We start from the raw sequence: 8762 nt of genomic DNA, 5'->3' as shown, positions 1-8762 counted from the left end.
GCCTCCTCACCCTCCCCTGCCTTACTCACTGCTACCCACTCGAGTCCTTATAAGAGCGCTGAATAGCCGTAGACGCTCCAGTACCTGCCTTATAAGCCTAAATTCTATGATCCAATCCAGTACCTTATATTTTACAAATGCGAGTCTTTGTAACGGGCTTGGCAGCCGGCTAGCGAGAGGGAATATGTAGGTCCTTTTGCAGGCGATATTGAATAGTGTCTTTCAGAAGCATTTTCTAGAAGCTTTCAATTACTTTTTAATGAGTCCGACGTCTTAAATGCGGTGTTCCTTCACCACTTCTCGTTTTAGGCAGTTTTCTGTATGTCTAAAGTCTTCCATAGGCGACCATGGATAAATCTTCGTGGGAGGACGTTGTCAGGGAGGACTATGAGCGCCAGCAAGCAGCAGCCTGATCATGCAATGCATTTTGAGCGTCCAGTGCGGTTAGTAACCTCGCATGTATTCATATTTTCTTCCAGGTGAGAAAACGGACCTTTTCCTCCTTAGAGAGGTTAGAGCCAACCATCTTGAAGCAAAGGTGGAAAAATAGAGCGCCCGGGAACGTAATTCCCTAAGTGAAGTGGCAGCCAGGAGGAGGATTTCACCCCAAGTGTCATAAATTTGTACCCACAATAAATCGTGGCAGTGAATCGCCTTGGAAAATGTATCAAGGTGGACAAGTATTTTTTTTGCGATATGTTATTAAGTGTCCATTAGCACTTATTAGTTGGTGCCGGGAATGGGTGAAGGTGAGCAAGTATGAACATGTACATGTGGACATGTATGTCTGTATGTATGCGCATGTATGTATTTATGTATGAGCTGGATTGGTCTTCATCTGTTACTTGGTGCTACCTCGTAGACGCGGGAAATGGCGATCATGTATGATAATGATTATATATATATATATATAAATATATATATATATATATATATATATATATATATATATATATATATATATATATATATAATCATAGGGTGGGGGAGGGGGCGAAAATTTTGGGAGCCTTGAAAAATGTGTGGAAGTCGAGAACATTATCTCGGAAAGCAAAAATGGGTATGTTTGAAGGAATAGTGGTTCCAACAATGTTGTATGGTTGCGAGGCGTGGGCTATGGTTAGAGTTGTGCGCAGGAGGATGGATGTGCTGGAAATGAGATGTTTGAGGACAATGTGTGGTGTGAGGTGGTTTGATCGAGTAAGTAACGTAAGGGTAAGAGAGATGTGTGGAAATAAAAAGAGCGTGGTTGAGAGAGCAGAAGAGGGTGTTTTGAAATGGTTTGGGCACATGGAGAGAATGAGTGAGGAAAGATTGACCAAGAGGATATATGTGTCGGAGGTGGAGGGAACGAGGAGAAGAGGGAGACCAAATTGGAGGTGGAAAGATGGAGTGAAAAAGATTTTGTGTGATCGGGGCCTGAACATGCAGGAGGGTGAAAGGAGGGCAAGGAATAGAGTGAATTGGAGCGATGTGGTATACAGGGGTTGACGTGCTGTCAGTGGATTGAATCAAGGCATGTGAAGCGTCTGGGGTAAACCATGGAAAGCTGTGTAGGTATGTATATTTGCGTGTGTGGACGTGTGTATGTACATGTGTATGGGGGGGGGGGGGGGGGTTGGGCCATTTCTTTCGTCTGTTTCCTTGCGCTACCTCGCAAACGCGGGAGACAGCGACAAAGTATAAAAAAAAAAAAAAAAAAAAAAAAATATAATCATGTATGATAATGATTATATATATATATATATATATATATAATATATATATATATATATATATATATATATATATATATATAAAGTAAATTGTGGACCATAAATCGCAGCATTTTAAACGTGCGCGTTTCGGCTGGTCCCACTAGTTGCATGTGTCAGGGACAGGCGAGAGCCGTTGCCTGGTCCAGCCATGGTTGCTGCTGGCAAGATTCCCCTGCTCGTGTGGATGTGATGGAGTTTAGGTTGTATCACTTGGGATAAGAGATCCATAAGGATAGGGAATCCCTAGAGATCGGGGAGAGAAGATACTACGTGTGTATTACAGCATGTCGTACGTGAGTATAACTCAAATGATTTGAGTAATAATGGTGGCGTTCTCTGGCTAGGGGTCGCGTAAGCATCCGACGTGTATGGTAATGCACACACTTGTTGACCACACGAGATCTTAACACCAATCTCTGGCCTCTGGACAAATACTGTGAACCTCCTACACATGTTCATGTGCACCGATGACCTCACTCTTAACACCCCAGAGATATGGGCTTTTTGTATCGCTTAATGGAACGAGTATGTGTCATGGTGAGGTTATCAATAACGTTTTCTTTGATTGTCATGGAGTGTAGTGCCTAGTGTTGCTAGGAGAGTCTAGACCATTTAAACTATTTTTGTCTCCTCAGTGGATTAAAGTTGTCTGATTTAGAGTTCTTGTAGTGACGTAGAGGAGAAGCGTTGATCATTAAATACATAACTACATGTTACACTGTAACTTAAGGACCTCGAGGCTTGTCTAGAGTATTTGCAATTACTTAATCTCTTGTCTGAGCTTATAGAAATGTCAGTAAGATATCAGCAGGATGCACAGAAACTATGATGCTGACTGTAAATTGCTTCGTTTTTAGGCGGACTTCTTTTTTTTCTTTAACGTACTCTCACTTGGGTTGGAATCTGTTTCTCTCACTATGTCTAAGATAAAAAAAAAAGAAAAAGAAAAACGGGTGAACTTTTTGGGGATGTCTGAAATTTCAGAGAACTGTTTTTTTTTTAATTTTCCCGGACAAGCATGGAGAAGTAGCAGACTGCCTGAGAAATGGGTAGTTATTTAGACTTGGTGTAGGAGCCGCGAGCCACGCAGTTATTTAAGAATGAGATATATAATATTGAGTCTTGTGTCTCGGCATCGTATTTTTTTTTACGTAAACTCGAACTGTTAAGGATTTTTCTAAACTGCCACTTGCACAATTTCTGGTAATAAGTTTTACCTTTTCCTTAGGGATAAGGATTATGCATATATATATATATATATATATATATATATATATATATATATATATATATATATATATTGTGATCCTTTCCAATATATATATCCTTCCTTCAAACTATTCGCCATTTCCCACATTAGCGAGGTAGCGTTAAGAACAGAGGACTGGGCCTTTGAGGGAATATCCTCGCTAGGCCCCCTTCTCTGTTCCTTCTTTTGGAAAATAATAAAAAAGAGAGGGGAGGATTTCCAGCCCCCGCTCCCTCCCCTTTTAGTCGCCTTCTATGACACGCAGGGAATACGTGGGAAGTATTCTTTCTCCCCTATATATCCCTAGGGATAGGGGAGAAAGAATACTTCCATGCCCCACAGACCTTTCCATTAATTTTACAATATCTTATCCTAGTAGGCCCTTTGGTTGCCTATTGTACCTATCTGATCATGATAAATTCACAAATTCTTGGTCTTATGTACTCTAGTATTTCTCCTTTTACCACAATAGTTTTCTAGAAGGCATACATAATGAGTATCGATTACCAGAAATTTAGGAATATGTAAAGCTTGTATAGTTTTATTTACAAATGTATACTGTACATATTATATATAGTTTCATAACAATTTTCAGAGATCTGTCAAGGAGTGTAGAATATTTTGGCCCCATGGTACCCAAGTCCTTAATATACCACTGATTTCGAAGCTTATCAGACCTAATTGATGTACAACTCTACAACACTTATTCTATTTATGTGAATTTAATCTGGTAATTTTATAAAGAAAATTCCTACATAAACTCGTGAAAGGTTGATTTCTTATGACAAAAAACAGTTCTGAATATAATTCCAGTGCTTATAAACTTATTCCTCTTCTACATAAATGTTGTCATAACATTAAATTCAAAAACATCCTTACCATTTGAATAATTATTTAAATAAACTTACTTTGCTCATACCAGAAAATGGCTAATACATGTTTTACAAGAAAAACTTTGAAGGTCATTATCATGGACATTATTAATTTGACGCATTTTTTTTTTTATCTTTTTTGAATTTAGGACTAATCCTGTTTTTTTTCATGGCATCTTGTGTGAGACCAAGGTTTAGGTCCACTTATGGACTGGATTATTACCTGCAAAATTCCTGCTAGGAGAATTTCCAGAAAATTTTTCGTAGTTCCAACCCATTATCCAAGGTTGAGGTTGAGATGTCTTGATTGTGACTTGTCCATGACATGTAGGATCATGTGTATTTGATGTGCTCACCAAGTGTCCAAATGCCAACACCTGGTTGTCTAAATTCCATTTCAAGCCAGTCGTGGAAACAGTGGATGGTTGTCCAAGTGGTATAAGACCACACCATGACCACTTGGGGTCAAACACATCATCCGCTACCTGGATGGTGTGGTCTCCAATACTTAGTAGCCAAAATATACTTACTCGACTCAGAACTACTACAGGTACAGATATAAGAGTTCCTACCTTATACAGTGTGGACATATTAGCAATGACATGGTCAAAGCGCTCACTGTGAATCCCAGCAATTATAACCATATGATTTATCTTCAGTTTTTTTCCTCAACATGTTTCTCCAATATATATATAAATTATTGTCGCTGTCTCCCGCATTAGCGAGGTAGCGCAAGGAAACAGACAAAAGAATGGCCCAACCCACCCACATACACATGTATATACATAAACGTCCACACACGCACATATACATACATATACATCTCGACGTATACATACACAAACATGCATATATACACATTCATACATGTTGCCTTCATCCATTCTCGCCGTCACCCCACCACACACGAAATGACACCACCCTTCCCCCCGCGTGCGCGCGAGGTAGTGCTAGGAAAGGACAACAAAGGCCACATTCGTCCACACTTAAGACTCTGTCATGTGTAATGCACCGAAACCACAGCTCCCTTTCCACATCCAGGAAACACAAAACTTTCCATGGTTTACCCCAGATTCTTCATATGCCCTGGTTCAATCCATTGACAGCACGTCGACCCCGGTATACCACATCGTTCCAATTCACCCTCCTGTATGTTCAAGCCTCGATCTGTCAATCTTTTTCACTCCATCCTTCCAACTCCTATTTGGTCTCCCACTTCTCGTTCCCTCCACCTCTTTCCTCAATCATTATATCCATGTGACCAAACCATTTCAATACACCCTCTTCTGCTCTCTCAAACAAACTCTTTTTATTACTCCACATCTCTTACCTTTTCATTACTTACTCGATCAAACCACCTCGCAACACATATTGTCCTCAAACATCTCATTTCCAACGCATCCACCCTCCTCCGCACAATCCTATCTATCTATACAGAGCACTCAAAGCTGTGGCAATATACCTAAGCCTGGCGTTACAAAATGTTGATCTTGTGGTCTCTGATGCATGACAGGAGCACATTAGAGTACCTTCTTTCGGAAGGTTTGTAATCGGGCTGGAAAGGAATTCACTTAAGTTGTATTGATAAATCTGGATATATTAGACATGGTGCTGCTAAACTCGCTTTGGAGCTGGCAATGGCTAACCTGAGGTTGCTTATTCGTATCTTTTTTTCCGAATTCGATAGACATTTAGCAGTTGCTTATTGAGCCAGGATAATGGTGTTAGCCTCAGACGATTGCTCTTAGAACTGATGTTTATAGAATATCTTATTATTAGTATATATTTGATGAGGTTTGAATTTAGCTATATTTCATATTGCTTTATTTGTTTTCCCCCCACTAAGCTGTGTAGCGTTCTGGCCTTCGAAAGCATTCGGTACTCTGACTTTAGTTCCACTATTACTGTATCCTTCGTGCTTCCAAAGATGTTCATGAAACCGAACATTCCATAGTAACATGTTTATCAACTGATCGCAGCAGCTATCCACTTCTTACAAAACATTTCTCGTCATTAACTCGGTAAAGTAGGTGCCTAGTGCAGGCAGATGTTTGCAGGAACGGTCTCTATCATCAGGGAAGTGGGATGAAACAAGTGCCTAGGTTGGGTTCTCTTTGTCAGTCTTGCAAAACCTTGCAACGCTCTGTGTCGTGTTGGGGGTCAGCTTGCTCAGGTGCCGTGTTGATCTGTCGGTGAAGTTATCTGTCAGGGACGCCATGAAACAAGCGTTAAGCTTCTGTAAGAAAGCAAAATTGTGGATGACCAACTAGAAGTTAATTTTGGTTCATCTGCTTTCCTGGCAGACTTTATGACACCTTGGAATCTTGGTGTGAATCGCTCTAAAATAAGCAGTAAGAGAAAGCATTTAGTTAATTTCAATTGGTGGTTCGACTAGAATTCTTTTAAACTCGTTTACGCAAATGAGGATTTAATTGAATGCTTGAACCATGGCACTTCCATCATAAGGGAAGTTCCCAAACTCTTCTGTGAGCCGGGGGGCATTAACCAACCGTACTGCAGGTTTTTAATGTGTCTGCGTCCGCATTAGAATCGATGACGGTGTCGTATCTCTCCCTCTCTCTCTCTCTCTCTCTCTCTCTCTCTCTGTGTTGCAGAGTTTGATACATTTGTAAGGATCGTTATCCGTCATCAGAAGCGTGTCTGGGAATATCTCTGTTGATCCTTTCAAGAAATATCTTTGTCATGTTAAGATCCATTGCTTTTAACTGCTTCTATGAATATTCATCCACAGCGGTGAAGACTGGAATGAATAATCTATCAGATGAGTCAGGTTTCTGACTGGGAAAAACAACTGAGTTGTATCAAAATGTCGGGAAATCTGAGTGTGTGTGCGGTGGCAGGCAGTCTCGCTTCGCATATTCTCTGTGTACTGGATAATGCTGGATCATAATTGTTCCACTGAATCTGTATTGCTCATTAACCTAAGTATCCCATTCATAATTGGCTTGTTTAAACCGTGAAATGTTGAATGATTTCCATTGTTAATTATTTGGGACCTATTATTCTAGCCTCTATATAATCTACATCGATTTTATTTTATGCTGTTTTTTCAGATGTTTTATACGCTGTTTATTGTGCGATGCCTTTTTTTTTTTATCTAAACTAATTTTGCTAAGTATGTTGAATATCCAGTTCCACTTTTTTGAGCGAGAATGTTTGACCTCCCTTTTTGATGCACTAATTTGTAAATTGATACTGTCATTTAGAACAGACGTAATAATTTAAAAGGTTTCCCCTTAAGTTACTTCACTTGCTTCATATTCAGTTTGTTCACTAGCATTACAGCACCAGTTATGAGGATGATTACAGCTAATGTCACAACAGCTATAGGAGCGACATGCTAACACAACAGCAACAACAGATTGGAAGATGGTTGTATCTCTACTTGTAAATGCTGGGCAGTACAGCAGGAATTGTTTTAATTAGAAGCCACAGTAACAAGCATTTCAAGGAAGAACAGACATAAAGCCTTCATAAACAGCAACAAGAATAGACATTACATCAGGAAAAATCATAACATTAGCAGTAGCTAGTACAGCACGGAATATCATATAAAAAAAGGATTGTACTAGTAGTCACAATCAGTCCAGCAGGAACAATAGCAAAATGATAACCATAAAAGCGAGGAGTAAAGCCCTAACAGCGAGAACAATAGCAGTAGTAACAAGTACAGCCTTGAGTCAAGTACAGGAACGACAACAATTAGAAGTGGCAGAACGGCAGTATATTTAGTTTCTCTGATGTATAAACTAAGACTTGCATTCATATATGGAGAGAGCAGCATCAACCTATTCATAAAAGTTTATTTAAGATGTAAGGAAAAAGAGGATTTGGTATTATGTACGTTATGAAATTCGATTGCAAGTGTGTTTTGCTTGTACAAAGAACTGTTGCAGGACGAATATTTGAGGGACACGAGGAGGTTATTGTTATGAAATACGCCTTGGCTTTCTCCCTTCTATTTGAAGTCATTCAAGTGTATACTTTGTACGAGAAGAGTTTTATTGCGCAAGAAAATAAACATTTTACGAAGTGCAAGAGTTTATAGATTTCCAAGGCTAATGAAAAAAATTATAAGTATGCAATGGCTTCCTTAGAAGGGCATTGCGTGGAATGAAGGCATGCATGGTTCACGGCCTTGATGAACCAAGTAAGCAGAAGGCTTAAAACCCATATAACCAATAAAATCTCTTGTCCTTAAATAGCCAAATCTCGCTCATGATCCAAGTTAGCACATGGCTTGATTGTTGTCTCTCCTTGCAAAATATCTCCATGTCACATCTGGATAAATATTCCTTTAAAATGTACCAATGTATAACAGGTTTGGTATACATATCTATCTATGAGATTTTAGCTAAGAATTCCAAATAGATATTGAATGTTAAAGCATCAGATGAATTGATAAATGTGACAGCAAGAATAATCTGTTTATTTTTAACTGACGCATCATATGAAACGCAGAAGTGATTCGGATGTGAAATGCTACTGATTAACATAATTTCCAACTGAAAGACAAGAACGCAGCCGATAATGTTAGTCTATATGCATTTGGTGGAAAGAAATTCACTAGTAATAAAACCACGTTTCTCGAACCAGGGACTTAATTTGAAAACTGCAAATCAAAATGTATGAAATTTATAAAATTTCAACATTTAGACCATTTTTTTGTGGTAAATGTTTACTATAGACTGTAAATTAATGAAAAAAAAAGTATAGCTACAACAGCAATAAGTAGCGTAGCGAAAGCAATAGCAATAGTAACATATACAGGAAAAATAAAAACAATGAACAAGAAAAGGAGGAACAACAGATCTATCATAGAAGAGAGACTACAATTTCGGCAACTACACAACAACAAATATA

Source organism: Panulirus ornatus, chromosome 9 (genome assembly GCF_036320965.1).
Source record: "Panulirus ornatus isolate Po-2019 chromosome 9, ASM3632096v1, whole genome shotgun sequence".
Taxonomy (NCBI): domain Eukaryota; kingdom Metazoa; phylum Arthropoda; class Malacostraca; order Decapoda; family Palinuridae; genus Panulirus; species Panulirus ornatus.
Note: the sequence above shows the minus strand (reverse complement) of the source record.